Genomic DNA, 12849 nt, shown 5'->3' with positions numbered 1-12849 from the left:
TCCCGTCCCTCTCCTTGGCCATCTCTGGCCCAAAGCACTCCCTCCCCTCACACCATCCCCTCCAGCACTTGGCTTGTTTAATTCCTTTTAATTTCTCATCCCTTGCTCAAAACAGCTGGGACCAATTTGCTGCTGCTGTCACCAGAAAGAAATCAAGTTAATGACAAGAAAGACATTATAATTTAGGAGACATCAAGCCTCACTGCTGTATTAATAAAGAATGGGGAGGATATTGCTGCTCTGCTCTTCTCTCCCACACCTACAGCCCCAAGCCATCCTGGGAGCCTGTCAGCAATGCCAGGCTCAAGCTGACTTTTTGCATCGGGGTTTGCGATCTCTTCGCTCCTCTGGTGTTTTCCAGTGATTTCTGCTCTGGCTAAAGGAAGATCCAGATCTCTCTACAGCTCTTCACTTCTCCAAACTTATTCTGGCGTCAACTCCAAACCTCTCTGCCGGTGCTGATTTAAACAACCGCCTTGCACAGATGGAAAAGCAAATGGTTTGAGCTGGGTTTCGTTCCTCTTTTTCTGCGGCAATCCCGACTGACAGGCGGTGAGTCCATCTGGCAGGAACCTGAAACACAGCAGCAAGTGCTGTGCTCAAGCATCATCTGCAAGATGAGGGCTGGGTGAGGACTCCTTCAGGCCCTTCCCGTGGAAGAGAGGAGATGCATTTCTACTGATTCAGTTAAGGATGGTTGAATTAGATATACAGCAGCAAAAAGCTCAAAGAAAGAAAACACAGTAAGTGGTAATGATTGGACTGAAAAGCACCCATTTGCACCCAGTGGGGTGGGGTGGCTGTGACAGTAGAAGCATTTAAAGGTTATTCTTCCTAGAATTTTTTGTCTCTGTGCTGATTGTCTCTGTGCAGACATAGCTGGGATATATAACAGTTTAACCCTATTCCAAAAGCCAGTGGTTGCAGTAGGAAAACACCTACCCTTGGAGCTGAGATTGGTCTGATGGGCTGTATCTGTGAGTGTTTCCTCAGTTGAAGGGAGGAATTCTCTGTGTCTTGCAGTTCCTCCCAGCTCCTGGCCTGCTTCCTTGCCCTAGAAGTTTAGCATCTCCCCAGCCCAACAGCTACAGAGCTGAACAGGTCATTTGGCTGACATTGGTGCAATTTCATTCTGCAGGCATGTGTTGGGGTCAGCAGTGAGGCACCCTCCACATTGTCCATGGTTTCCTCTCCAAACCTCCTAGAAACAGGTTTGGGGACCTTCAGGCCCATTCAGGATGTCTCAACACTCAGCTTTTCTGTTGTAGTGATGATTTTGGTCACTGTGCTCAAGTGATGTGAGTTCACAGATCTCCCCACAGTAACTGCTTCTGGCAGTTGAGACACTCATGACTGTGGTGTGGCCAGAGGGCACTTGTTGGCATCTTCAGGACTTTCTGCTCTTATTTCCCTCCTTCCAGAGGCTGCTCTGTGCCCCACAGAGCTTATCCCACAAGAGATAAGCCAGATTTTTTTTCCAGAAAACAGCCAGGCATTTTGCTGTGAGCTCCCAGGTTGCTGCTGTACCTCTGAACCCTCCTGATCCCTGCCTTCGTGCCAGACTCAGTGGTGGCAGAAACAGAATCTCCTTTCTGCAGGTGAGAGCAGGGGCAGCAGAGGTAGAAAAACAGGTCCTGATTTGTGCCCCTTTGGTCTGAGGCACTGGGCAAAAGAGAGATGGTTCAATATGAGTAAGCAAAGTGTGACTATTCCTGCTTGCTGCATTTCTGCATCCTCCAGTCATTTCTGTGCTAAATGCCCCTTTCAATACCAAGAGGGTGAAGCTCAGACTGTGGAGCACTGTGCTAATCCTGCAGTCATGACAGTGTAAGTACAGCTCGGTGCTCTTTGAGACTCACCCAGGTTTGCCCTCAGCTGGTTTTCCAGCAAAGCTGGTCTCAGGGCAGAGACCTGGGGGTGCACTTGTCTTCCCTGTCTGTGTTAGAAATGGGAACAACTCTTGGTCCCCCACATTTAGCCAGTCTGCAGCACCTTTGTAATTGTCCTAGCCTATTTTTTGTCCAAGGCTTTGGCAGGAGATGATTGGTGAGACCAAGCTCTGTTTTAAGAGCACTGCTGCATGGCCCAGGGCAGCCCTGGGCAGAAACTGCCTTTTTCCTCTCTGCACAGTCCCCACAGTGTGATGGGACCAAAGAAAACCCATTAAAATAGAGAAATCTGTAACTATTGTGGCTGGAAATGTTTGGACTTTCCCTTAAATTTCCCCTTTTTCTTCTGGACTTTTCTCCCAGTGAGATCTCCTTTTGCAAACAGGTTTGCTCCCTCCCAGGCTGTGGCTCATCCACTGGGGATCTTTTATCACCTTCAAAGTCTGGGTGATGCTGACCCTGCAGCAGGAATCACTTTGTGTGGAGGAGCTCTGTTTCCCTGGAGTGATACCTGGAGCCAGGGTGAGGGTGCAGGATGAGCCCCAGCAAGGCGGCAGGACCGGTTAGGGCGCTCCTCAGCCCAAAGGCACAGGATGATGCCACCTGCACCAATTTCAGCAAGTTTAGGCTGGAAACTGAGGTTTCCAGTCCACAGGGTGCAGGGTTTGGCACCCACAGTGGTGATGATTCATTCTGCTCCTGAAAAAGGATGCAGAGCAAGCACTGCTCCACAGCACAGCCCCCAACCTCTGCCCATCACTGCATGGGCACATCCCAAAGCCTCAGAGCTAGGGAGTATGGAGACACAGCAATGTGTTCCCTTACCCTCACAGCATCCTCAGGAAATGTTTCTTTCCTAATGAACCACCAAGCCCTTACTGAGGCTGTTATACACACACATGTACCAACATAGGTGTGTATTCTCAGTCTCAGGAAGGCTTTCCTAGGGGAAATGCAGCATCTCACCCAGTCAGGGCTGCCTTACCTGGGAAGGTGGGACACTGGGACCACCAGTGCTCCTCCCTTGGCTCAGTGTTTCCCTTCACATATATCCAAAGCACCAGAGGCACCTTCTTCCTTGTCCTTGGGGCTGTAAGAAAGCACCTTCCCTTCTCTTTCTTTCCAGACTTATTTTTTTTAAAAGAGTCTGTAAAGAAATATACTTAAAGAGATTCATTTTCAAGCCATGAATCAAATGTTTGGGAGAATTGCAACCTCACGAAGATAAATCAAGCTACAAACAGTGCTCAGAGGTTATTCACCCCACTGAGAATAACTGCAAAATCCACACATTTTCCAATCGGCAGTGTACCCAGGGAGCCCGCCCTGCCAGACGAGGCATAAGGTGCCAACTACTTGTAAATTATATTCATGGACCTTTTATTGGGCAGATGCTGCATTATTGGACCATGGCACAGGGCAGAGAAAGTAATGAAGGCAAACGGTGCAGAGACACCAGAAAAACAAATCAAATAAGGGTTTGACAGCATGATCTGTACTTGGATTCGCTCAGAGAAAATTGCAAGTGCTTTTGGTTTTCTTGCTGGACGTCAGGAAGGGCTGTGTGGGCTCCCCTTACCCTTGGGCAGGGGTTGTTGACATGGTTTTGAAAGCTTAGGTGGAAATTTTGCCTCTGGTGGCTTTTTAGGCTATGTCAGCTCTGTCCCTGAAGTGGCTGCAGGTGGGGTAACCCCGTGTGCAATGGCTGGAGGGGCAAAGCCTCCGTCCTGGGGAGGTGGAAAAGAACTCAGCAGAGGATGGTCTTGAAAAGGGTTTCTCTCCCTGTGATGTTGCAGGTCCTTCTTTCCTCCATCTTCTATAAACGGCCCTTAAGCATCTCCCCATCCATGGGACATGGGATTCCTGCCATGTGCTGGGCTCTGAGGTCCCTGCAGGAGGGAGGCAGTGCAGCCTCCATCCCTCACTGGGTGAGACCACCCTCGGGAAGTGCGCAGTAGCCACCGGCACACCACGCTCTGAGGGCTCACTCTGCTTCTCCCAGCCAGCAAATCAGCCTCTCCAGCCTGGAGCAGAGCTCACTCAGCTCACTTTAATGTGCTTAATCCCAGGCAATGTGCAGGCTCTGCCCTGCGCTCCACATCATGTGCATAATAAATATGCTAAAGCAGACAGCTAATTATCAGGAATGTAGAGCCCGGTAGGAGGCAGGCAGACCTTCTCGTGCCTTTGCCATGGCTTGTTATAAAAGGGTTGTACTGCTCAGATTCATCTGCCTGATCCTGTGGCTGGCAACATCCTAGAGCTGTGCTGGGGGCAGCACTGATGCTCAGAGCCCAGACTCCCCTCCCACTGCAATGGCCAGGGGGGCTTCCCTGGGGTAGGGGCTGTGCCCTCCTCCATGGTCCTTGTAGCCTTTCCGTGTTCCCCTGCTCTCTGGGATGAGCTCTCACTCCTGCAGCTTGTCAAGGCACTAATTCAGCCCCTGAGGTTTTCACTCTGTGCTCCCATCCCATGTAACTACCGTGTTCCTCAGGAGCAGCTCGTGCCCCTTCTTTGCCATGATGTAAGCGATTATTAATGCATTAGTGTTGGGCTGCTGAACCATAATGTCTTTATAGTCAATAGCATTAAGCATTTAATTACCCAGTGGGATGAATCGATGGGCTTCTTTCTTTGCTCTACAATTAAAACCGGGCAGGAGAGATGAAGTGTAATTTTCAGTGCAATTTTCAGTCTGCTTTAAGCTTCCTCTGCCATTTCATACACACAGAGATGAGCTGATGGCTTGTACAGGATGGGAAGGAGAGGACTTTTCCCCAAGAAACCATGTTCTCGCCTCCCTCCCAGGATGCAAACATCATGATCACAGTTTGCCCAGCTAAATGAGACACCACTGGGTCGTTCAGGACTAGGCTTTTCAGGTCCGAGGCACCAACAGTGGGGAAATTATTGCTCTGAGTCTTATTTTTAACTATGGTCGTAGGAAGTTTCAAAGCAGTGGTTTCATCTCACATCCTGCAAGTGGGAATGTCTGCGGTGAGATCTGGTAAGGGAAACAGCCCAATGTGCTGCTGGAACGAGGCACAGTCTGAGAGTGGTCTGGGCTGGAAAAGTACATTCAGCTCTTACTTTTAACCTCCTTTTGCTGGAGCTTGCTGCAGGGGGCCAGATGGATGGTGAAATCTGGATGGGCTCAGTCTCTGATGCCCTAGCTCTGATCTCTCCCAGGCTCACAGGTGGTCTGTATACCTTGACACCTGCCCAGGTTGCTTCAGCTCTGCAGGAACAGTCAAATACAAAGTGACCCTTTCCCAAAAGCTCAGCCCATGGCTGGACCCTGCCACCATGAGAGCCCTTGGGGTAGCTGTTCCCTCACAGCAGCAAGCAGGGACAGGGGCTTTGCAAGCTGCATGGATGGGGCTCAGTGGGAAACTTTAGCTGGGAAAACACAGGCCAGAAGGTCTTTGGGGGAACGATAGAACATTTCCCACTGAGCTTAAGAAGCCAGCCAGCACTTCCCACTGGCACTGATGCTTGTTTCCTAGAGCAGTTTTGGCTCTTGCTCCCTGGCAGAGGCTGGGACATGTTATACTGGGGACACGTGTGTGTGGCTCTGCTCTCCCTGATGTTATTTGGCTCTGTTCTGGTTCTAGAGGTAAGAACATGAGGCAGCCCCAGGTTCACCATGCACTGCCTTTGACATCACTCACATGCCTTTGTTGAGTGATAGGTGCATGTGGCTCCCAAGCAGGGATGAGCTCACTCCCTCACTCAGATACAAACACAAAAATAAACTTTGATATCACTTTGATATCTTCTGAGTTGGAAGGGACCCACAATGATCACTGAATTCAATTCTTAAGTGAATGGTTGATATGGGGATCAAACCTGTGACCTTATCAGGGAGTGGAGGGAGACTCCTGCTTTTCCAGTTTGGACTCAACAAAGATTCAATTTTTTCGTTTGAGAAGGAAAAAAAGAAGGAAAAAACAAATCCCCTGGTTTGGGTTTGTTCCAGGCAGAGCATCTGCCTTCCGCTGGCCTTGCTCCCGGGAGCTGCCGTGAAATGGAAATAGCCCAACACAGGCCTGGGAGCAGAGGGAGCTTCCAGCAGGTAAAACGTGAACAAACTTAGACAAAGCCCCAGGTCAGTGCTCCATGGGGCTGTACCAAGGGGCAGATGTGCAGATGTTTTACTTGGATGTCTTGACAGTCATCCCTGGAGACCCAGTGCTTGTCTGGATCCTATTCCCTATTGCCCTAGCTCTGGGAGATGAACAGAAATGTCGTGCAAAGAGGAGCTTCCCCCTCTGGGCTGTCTCCACAAAGGTCCTGGAAAGCCTTCCCAAATGCTGCAGGGAAATGCAGGAAGACGTGCAGTTGCATGGAACTGTGACATGCTCTGGCTGCTGGCCTGGCATTGCTGAACTGGGATCACCTGTAGCTTCTCTCCAGATTGACTCTCCCTGCGTTATAAAGGATTTGCATGCATTGCTTCAAAATGCCTGCCTATTCCTATCTCACTGACTCTCCACTTGGAGTTTCTCTACCCCAATGGAGAGAGTGGGGGGCTCCCAAGGTCTCCTCTCACCACCCAAATTGCTCCATGTCTCACAATCCTGTTTTGTCTTCTTTATCTTGCATCTACTGCGAGTCCTCTTCCAGTTCCACTTTTCTCTCACACATCCTTTTTTTCTGGGGCTGCACTTGTTCTCCTGCTGAGCAGATCCAGAGGGGAGCCCACCTGGCTGGGAGGCTCTGGGTGGCTGTGTGGGCTTGCTGGGGGCTCACAGGCAGACCACAAGATCCTGCTGCCAGCTCCAGACAAGGAGGTGTTGGGGAGAGGAACTGGCCTGCCAGAAGGGACATCTTAGAGAAATTGGCTCCTTCTGGAAATAGAAAGCCCCTTTTCTTCTGCAGTGTACCAGAAATGATCACTACAAGGAATACTTGAAGGTCACATGGAGACTAAATCTGCATGTACAAAATTCTCATTGAGAGTCACCCATAGGTTTCTTTGTCCATGAACCCCAGGAAATGGCACAGGGGTGTGCTGGGTTATCACCCAGCATCTGCCAGAGTGACAATGGGTATGCCTGGCTCCAGGGGCCCATGCCAATTCCTGCAGCATCCCACCTCAGGAAAGGATGCTTTTCAGAGAAGAAATCCCATACTCTGCCAGGCAGTGTTGACTTTCATCCCTGCAGGCCAGTGTGTCCCAAGCTGCCCATTCCAAGGCAGAGGACATGTACTTTTCTGTGGCTACTTGAATGAAGCGTCATTTGTCACAGCAAGCCCTGAACCCACTTCATACTCATCATCCTTGAGGACTCTCCTCTTGGCACAGACAGGGACATAATGAAGAAAATACTTAATTAGACTGCTTCACAGTCCCATCTCATTTACTGTCCTGCATTAATTAGGGCCTGGGGAACTGTGCAGTTGGGAAGAGAGAGGACAAGCCCTGAGTGCCTGGTGTTGTTGGGTCACCATCCATCAGCTGTGGTACGTGCTGGCATAGGAGCAGCATGATGGGGTCAGGTGGGCACCAAGGGGGCAAAAGGATTTCCCAGTCGAACATAGGGTTGTTCAAGAGGTTTGGAGCAGTATCCAGACCTGGGATTGGTAAATTTGATTTTATAGTGGGCTTGTTGTTGTTGTTGTTGTTGTTGTTGTTTTGGGTATTTTGCTGTCAGCTTTGCCATGCCATATGCATTGGGCCACTGCTCAGGCCACATCGCAGGTGATCTCAGGTGCTCAGGGACATGTTTGATTGCTTTTCTAGCTCACTTCCCCATTCTCTGAGCACCCACTGGGTGTTTGCTGGAGATCCCCGACAATTTTTTTGGCAACTGACGCCTGCACCAGCCACAGGTATAACTTTTCCACTCCCGACTGCAGTTGGCTGCTGCTGATATCCGGCGAGTGTCAAACGCGTCCCGGATCCCCTGGGAGCGAAGGCGGCAGGGCGGGGTGTCCGCTCAGCTGTGCGCTCTGGGGGAGCCGCGTGTCCCCGCGGGCTCCACTCGGGACAGGCAGCCTTTTGTCACCATCTAGTGGAAACACGCAGCCACAGGCTGAATAGGGCGTTTGGGGACACTCACTTAGTTCATCTGTGATTCCTGCGGGGTTCCCTCTCGAGCTGGCTACCCGATTTTCCTGGCTTTTGGCCAGCCGCGTTTGCCTCGCAGCCCAGTTCCAACCCCAGTCCTGGGCAGCAGCAGGGTAAGGTGTTCTGAGGTGTTCCCAGCGCTGCAAGGCTCGGAAGGGCACAAGGGTGAGCGTCTACTATGCCAGAAGCTGAAAATCCATGGCAAATCCCTCTTGGGGTCTCCACTAAACCAGCTAAATTCCCTTTAACTGTGGAATTAGATCAACACTCCCAAGCCACAAACATGCTACAACAAGAGGCAGCCATAAAAGGAACTTCAATATATTTACTGCAGAAATGGAGCTGTTAAACCTGCTCTTTTGGCCAAATTACCCCTCTCACTGATGCTTCTCTGTGAGACTTCCCTCGGCCTTGAAATTCCTGGAGCTGCCTGCAGAGGAGCTGGGCTGTGCTGTACCAGTGCAGACAGCCCTGCAATGTGGTGTGTCCCAGAAAAAGGCTGGCCTTGCTCCACTCTGGCAAGTGTCTGTCCTCCTGGTCACTGCTAGGGCTGACTGGAAATCCTGGCTACACATGGGATACAGGGAACAGCCCAGCCTAAACACTGGCATCTGCAGTGTCCTGGCTACTTTCCTCCCTGCAGCATCCTGGGCCCTTTTTGGCCTTAACAGCAGCTGCCAAAGTTGGGCCATATCCAGACCTGCTCAATAGTGCGTGGATAACACAGTGCACGGATTGATACAGAGCATGGATTGATACAGAGCATGGATTGATACGGAGCACAAATTGACATGGAGCATGGATTGACACAGCCCCATAGGCAGTGCTGGTTCTCACTCCTCTGCACAGGGTGCTGTGATCCTTCCCCCAAATGCTGGGTTCTGCTGCAGCCTCAGAGATGCCACAGGCAAGGACAGCCTTCCAACACACTGCTGGGGAAAGAGACGGAACACAGGCCATACTGAGAAGTCCCCTGTAAGGGTTGGAACCAAGGCTGGCCAGCTGCCAACCCAGCCCTTTGTATATTCCACTGTTGGCAATGTTATTGGATACATGCAGTGTCCCAGCTGCCAAAACTGCCCCTGGCTAAAGCAACAGTTGTACCTTTCTCATAGCAAACCAGCCTCTCACAGCACAGAGATGAACCAAGGCCAGCCCCAGCACAGGCAGCAGAGCTGTTCAGGCAATCATGGTACACACATGGACTTTGTGTACACACATGCATGGTGAGCAGAGTGCAATCAGCTCTTGATTCAGACAGTTAAAAATCACTTTCAGGTCTCTCTGTCTTCCATTCCATCATTCTGCATCCCCTTGGGCCACACTTCGTCTGTGTCATTGCTTCCCCAGTGCAATGTCCCCACCTGGGGACAGCTCCTGCAGCACACAGTGGGACATGAGCCAGACACTGCTATTCCACAGGCAGAGTCCAAGGGGTTTTCCCAGATGGGATCCCCATCTGCCTGCATGTATGTGACATGGGCAGTCCCAGCTGTTCCAGCTCCTTCCCTCCCCATACTGGCTGATGGTGGCAGGCTCTCCACTCCTGGAGAGGCTGACTGATCCCATCACCTCTCAGTGAGCAGGTGCCCTTAGCTATGGCTCAGCTTGGCTGAAAACTGCCTGTCCTTACCCAGCAGAGAAGAAAGAGGCACTAGGACAGCCTACGAGCCAGGTATATTGCCTCATTCACAGTGTGTCCCTTGCTTCAGGTGCACTGAACAATCGTGGGATGTCCCCTCAAGGGCATCAGGGCCGTGCAGAGTGCCATTCACTGAGAATGCATTTTTATTCTAGGGCTCACTAGGATCCCGTGTTCCACAAGTCAGGTGCTTATCTTGAGTAGGCCTTGGAAGGGCAAATTGCTAGGGTCACCATGCCTGAGTCAGGAGCCCCCAGGAGCTGGCTGGATGCCCAGTTTGAAGTGGTGGGGGATGTAAGGCAGTGGGGAAACCCCAGCACTGGAGGCTGCTCTGTGTCAGGTAGGGGCAAGGCAACACTCAGCCCTGCCGGCAAGTGAAACAGCGGTGCTGACTCTGCCCTGGGGTAATTTTTACCCTGACTTTATAGCCACCAGAGAAAAATTCCACAGGGAAAAAGGTGGTGTCTTCTTGCAGTGACTGAAATCGAAAGCATCCACAGGCTTACTTTTTTCTTCCACCCTGTGCCTTTTCTCCCAGCCTGAAGCAGCAGAGGGTGGCAATTTGTGCTACACAACTGCAACGCTCCTGTGCCAACTGCAGCCTCAGCAGCGGCACACTGACTGGCTCCTGGGGATGCTTCTTCAAGCTGTCCACGGGTGTTTAATGCCTCCGGAGGGTCGGGAGGGGATGCGGGGTGAGACGGAAGGGGTGCCAGAGACAGCGCTGGTACTAGCCCAGTCCCAAAACGGAAGGCAAAAACGTGCTCGAGCAGAGTTCCACTCCGGGCACCGAACTGCCGCAGGGCCGGGCGGCTCAACCGAGATTGCGGGGAATCGCAGCGTCTTTCCTGGCCCCGGGACTTGCGGACCCCCGGGACCCGCGGGACCCCCGAGACCCCGGCCCGGCCCCACCACGTGGCCGCCGCCCGCCACGTGCGCTCCCTTGGCCCGGCCCCGCCGCCCAATCAGCGCGCAGGCGCCGAGCTGCCTCCGTCCCATTGGCTGACGCCGGGTCCTCCCGGGCGGACGGTGCGTCCCCCCGCGCTCGCCCCCCGCCGCACGGCCCCGGGGCAGTAACGCGCCCTCCGGTTGGCCAATCGCAGAGCGCCGCCGATTGGCGCAGCGGCTCGAGGGGCGGGGGCTGCGATTGGCCGGGCGGAGCGGAGCCGCTCCGCTCCGCCCGGCCAATCGCAGCCCCCGCCCCTCGAGCCGCTGCGCCAATCGGCGGCGCTCTGCGATTGGCCAACCGGAGGGCGCGTTACTGCCCCGGGGCCGTGCGGCGGGGGGCGAGCGCGGGGGGACGCACCGTCCGCCCGGGAGGACCCGGCGTCAGCCAATGGGACGGAGGCAGCTCGGCGCCTGCGCGCTGATTGGGCGGCGGGGCCGGGCCAAGGGAGCGCACGTGGCGGGCGGCGGCCACGTGGTGGGGCCGGGCCGGGGTCTCGGGGGTCCCGCGGGTCCCGGGGGTCCGCAAGTCCCGGGGCCAGGAAAGACGCTGCGATTCCCCGCAATCTCGGTTGAGCCGCCCGGCCCTGCGGCAGTTCGGTGCCCGGAGTGGAACTCTGCTCGAGCACGTTTTTGCCTTCCGTTTTGGGACTGGGCTAGTACCAGCGCTGTCTCTGGCACCCCTTCCGTCTCACCCCGCATCCCCTCCCGACCCTCCGGAGGCATTAAACACCCGTGGACAGCTTGAAGAAGCATCCCCAGGAGCCAGTCAGTGTGCCGCTGCTGAGGCTGCAGTTGGCACAGGAGCGTTGCAGTTGTGTAGCACAAATTGCCACCCTCTGCTGCTTCAGGCTGGGAGAAAAGGCACAGGGTGGAAGAAAAAAGTAAGCCTGTGGATGCTTTCGATTTCAGTCACTGCAAGAAGACACCACCTTTTTCCCTGTGGAATTTTTCTCTGGTGGCTATAAAGTCAGGGTAAAAATTACCCCAGGGCAGAGTCAGCACCGCTGTTTCACTTGCCGGCAGGGCTGAGTGTTGCCTTGCCCCTACCTGACACAGAGCAGCCTCCAGTGCTGGGGTTTCCCCACTGCCTTACATCCCCCACCACTTCAAACTGGGCATCCAGCCAGCTCCTGGGGGCTCCTGACTCAGGCATGGTGACCCTAGCAATTTGCCCTTCCAAGGCCTACTCAAGATAAGCACCTGACTTGTGGAACACGGGATCCTAGTGAGCCCTAGAATAAAAATGCATTCTCAGTGAATGGCACTCTGCACGGCCCTGATGCCCTTGAGGGGACATCCCACGATTGTTCAGTGCACCTGAAGCAAGGGACACACTGTGAATGAGGCAATATACCTGGCTCGTAGGCTGTCCTAGTGCCTCTTTCTTCTCTGCTGGGTAAGGACAGGCAGTTTTCAGCCAAGCTGAGCCATAGCTAAGGGCACCTGCTCACTGAGAGGTGATGGGATCAGTCAGCCTCTCCAGGAGTGGAGAGCCTGCCACCATCAGCCAGTATGGGGAGGGAAGGAGCTGGAACAGCTGGGACTGCCCATGTCACATACATGCAGGCAGATGGGGATCCCATCTGGGAAAACCCCTTGGACTCTGCCTGTGGAATAGCAGTGTCTGGCTCATGTCCCACTGTGTGCTGCAGGAGCTGTCCCCAGGTGGGGACATTGCACTGGGGAAGCAATGACACAGACGAAGTGTGGCCCAAGGGGATGCAGAATGATGGAATGGAAGACAGAGAGACCTGAAAGTGATTTTTAACTGTCTGAATCAAGAGCTGATTGCACTCTGCTCACCATGCATGTGTGTACACAAAGTCCATGTGTGTACCATGATTGCCTGAACAGCTCTGCTGCCTGTGCTGGGGCTGGCCTTGGTTCATCTCTGTGCTGTGAGAGGCTGGTTTGCTATGAGAAAGGTACAACTGTTGCTTTAGCCAGGGGCAGTTTTGGCAGCTGGGACACTGCATGTATCCAATAACATTGCCAACAGTGGAATATACAAAGGGCTGGGTTGGCAGCTGGCCAGCCTTGGTTCCAACCCTTACAGGGGACTTCTCAGTATGGCCTGTGTTCCGTCTCTTTCCCCAGCAGTGTGTTGGAAGGCTGTCCTTGCCTGTGGCATCTCTGAGGCTGCAGCAGAACCCAGCATTTGGGGGAAGGATCACAGCACCCTGTGCAGAGGAGTGAGAACCAGCACTGCCTATGGGGCTGTGTCAATCCATGCTCCATGTCAATTTGTGCTCCGTATCAATCCATGCTCTGTATCAATCCATGCTCTGTATCAATCC

Source organism: Parus major, chromosome 9, assembly GCF_001522545.3.
Source record: "Parus major isolate Abel chromosome 9, Parus_major1.1, whole genome shotgun sequence".
Classification (NCBI taxonomy): domain Eukaryota; kingdom Metazoa; phylum Chordata; class Aves; order Passeriformes; family Paridae; genus Parus; species Parus major.
Note: the sequence above shows the minus strand (reverse complement) of the source record.